We start from the raw sequence: 3,754 nt of genomic DNA on the forward strand, positions 1-3,754 counted from the left end.
TCATTTTAGTCACCGTTCAATTTTATTTCCTATTTTTCTCACTTCATATTTCATAACATTCCAAGTTTAGAATATTGAAACACACGGCATTACGCACTGCTCTAAACTTACGTGAAATATAATTAAGATGCATCCTTTGACAAATTTAGTTGTCTGTACGCCACTATAATCTAACATAGTAGATGAATATAATTATTGTGCACTTTCCATTATCACGCACGCTAAACGCCATCCCTTTTATTGAGAAATTTTGCGTCTTTTATCGCACTATACCCGACGTTACTATTACTATTAATATTTACAATTAATATTAATTTCCGACTATTAATATCATTTTATTTGAACGACTCGAGCATTATTCGTAACAAATAGATTGAAAAACAATCTTAATACAGTAGAAATACGTGATTGGTCCTGCTGAACCTTGTATCTTCAGCTCTCCGCGCATTTTATGAAAACGTACACATTTATATATGTATATCATACAGAATACTCTATTAAGCAAAAAATATTTTGGGGCAAATTTCATGTCGGCTTCCTTTTTAAATTTCTCTCGACTGACTGGAATTATATTTTTTTCCAATCATAATTTTTCTCTTGGTTTTAACTATTCTTGACCGTTCCTCCCTGATCGTTTTTCAGTCTCACGAAAATATTGGAAAATATTGGTCTTTCTACGCGATTACCACACGATATTATATGATATTTACGATAAACTTCGTATACGACATATACATATATTTTTTTTCCGCATTATCGGTTTATTATAACTTATTGTAAACGAAACTTAACACATTTCGTTGTAAATTTTGTTCCATTGTAAAACGGTATAAAAACAGCCAAAGATTATGTTATTAAAACGTTGAAAAATTGACTATTCTATTGCACACAAATGAAGCTACGTCCATTTCGCAAGCAAAATAGTCTCTTTTCAATTTTAAATCACGAATAATCTATCTGTCTGTCATTTATTTTCACCATTTAATCGTCAGATGATGATCTTGTCCAAGAATCCAATGCCGATATCTTTCCTCTTGCTGAAAATTTATTAACATTCGAACTAACGAGGATTAATTACCTGTTTCTATTATTTAAATATACAGGATGTTCCAAAATAATCGCCAAATATTTCATGGCCAAGTAGAGCGGAAACTAACTAACGATCATTAAACTGACTTAAAAAGTCTCCTTTACCATTTTGTAATTTTCGCAATAGTTAATAACATATTAATTACTAAAAATTGTCGAAAATTGGTTTTCAATAATTTTTTACTCAAATACTTATGTATTCTAAATATTCTTCTTATTTTACCAATTTATAATTTTATTCTTCTTATTTTTACCAACATGAAAAAATACGGTATTAAAAAAATTCTTAAAAAATTCTTAGAATTCTACGAGAAGAAAATAATTTTTGTTCTTCTTGCAGTATTGTTTTTCTTGCAGTTTGCTGTTGATAGTATTTGAGTAAACAATTATTGAAGACCAATTTTCGGCAATTTTTAGTAATTAATATCTTGTTAACTATTACGAAAATTGCAAAATGCTACCATTTTTCGTAGAGGACTTTTCGATTAAGTTCAGTCCGCTCTATCTGCCCATAAAATATTTGGCAATTATTTTAGAACATCCTCTACATATCACTTTGAAAAAAAGGATGAATGGGAAAAATAAATTTAATCATTTACATATTGCAACAAAAATCATGGAAAATGCAAATTGTTGTAAATTTGATAAAACAAATTATTTTGACTGTTTTGGTTGTTCTAGCAAATCCTAGCAAAATATACACGTATATGCGTATATGTATGTACGTATACGTAGAACGAAAAAGATCGATTGCACGAGGTTTTAATTACTATGACAATTTTTATTCAGACATCATAAGATATAAACAGACTTCGGATTTTTAAACATTAGTGGTTCTGGACCGTGTGGCGCTCTATTTACTTTTTTTTATTTTATTTTAATTTTTGTATTTTATATCTCTTCCGTCTGCGAGAGACGAGAGGAACAGACGGCGATCTATATTACCTTATAGAGCGTAAAAAATTCTACTTGTGGTCGACGGACCCGTGGTCGACGGATGTTTACGACGGACCCGTAGTCTCTGTAATTTACACTTACTGCTTCAGCATCATCCAACTCTTCTCTAAAAATTTGTGTGTGTGTGTGTGTGTGTGTGTGTGTGTGTGTGTGTGTGTGTGTGTGTGTGTGTGTGTGTGTGTGTGTGTGTGTGTGTGTGTTTCATAATAACGGTTTCGCGTTATCATTTCCAATAAAGAAAGAGAATAATTATACAAAAAAGGAGGCATAATCAAATGAAATTAATATATAGAGCGTCAAACGAGACATGTAATGTAATCGATTAAAGAGACAAAATCAAAGATGAGGGAAAGAAATCTTCGATTATTCATTCGGGCGATCTACAAGTCGATCATCAATACAAGCAAAGAGCTCTTGGATTTATAGAGAGAGAGAGCGTTAAGATAAAGCAAAATAATATACATAAGGTGAAGGTAAGAAACATAAGGTGGGAAAATAGATTGACGAGTTGTACGTTGAAAATTCGCGAAGAGATGTGCGTGAGAGAGTGGAGTTTGCATTGGTCGTAGACAAGCCGAAAGGCTGCCGAGGAACATGGTTCTGAAAGTATTCAAACTAGCAGTCCGTAGTAATCCGTATAACAATAAACCGATTTGTCAATCGCCTAGCATTCGCCCTAAATCGACGAAACTCTGAGGTCTCTTCCATTAAACATTAGAATTCTAATTAATTCTATACGTTCTCTCCACGTTGCGTTCTTTCTTTTTTAAGGTTCGACATACAAATGGGAAAAATCGAAGCATTACGCGACAAATCTCCAGAACCACGCCGATTGACGAGTACTTATAAAATTTACGAGAGTTTAAAAATTTGTCAACGTCTATAAGTTAACATTTACGTAGTTATTTTCAGTGTCCATGCACTCCGATTTTTAATCTCACGTTTCTTTGCATACCTTAAAGTCATTCGAATGATATACATCAATAACGATTTCTATGTGTTGTAATCGGAGATTACATTGCTGTGGCTGCTGCGATTCTCTGTCGGTTGCATTCATTTACGAATGAACTCTTTATGCATGAAAGAGAGGACCCGCGCTATTTACAAACGATTTATTCCAAAAATTTCGCACAAAGGTGCGATAAGTTATCTAGAGCAATTTTTCGCTTACGTAATACATTATTATCCTCTTGTAATACATTACTTACAATTATTCCGTAAAATTTATTATAATATTAATATACATATTTAATATACATTTCATTATTATATATTAAAAGCCGATTAATTTTAAATCATTTTATTATTTTTATTTCGATTGATTTAATTTCGTCTTTAATTAGTCCTTTAATTCTGACTTTCGCTCAACGTTATAAATTTTCTGTAAAGCTAGCGAACTTTGATTATTATCATTAATTTCTCACAATATAACAAAATATTTTCAAGGTCAAACGTTAGCTGATTGGAGTGAAATTTTTCAGTTAGCTTGTGATTAATTAAAAATTACCGGTAAATCTTTCGTAAATGGCGCGGTCCCCCGGAAAATGTCGAGAATATCTATGGCTTTTTATAAAGCTCTCCGTATTTGTGTTGAGCATGCACTTGAATGGGTGTAATCGTGGATTGAGATAGATAGATAGAGAGAGGGGGAGAGAGAGAGAGAGAGAGAGAGAGAGAGAGAGAGAGAGAGAGAGAGAGAGAGAGAGAG

The sequence above is a fragment of the Atta colombica genome, unplaced genomic scaffold (assembly GCF_001594045.1).
Source record: "Atta colombica isolate Treedump-2 unplaced genomic scaffold, Acol1.0 scaffold127, whole genome shotgun sequence".
NCBI lineage: Eukaryota > Metazoa > Arthropoda > Insecta > Hymenoptera > Formicidae > Atta > Atta colombica.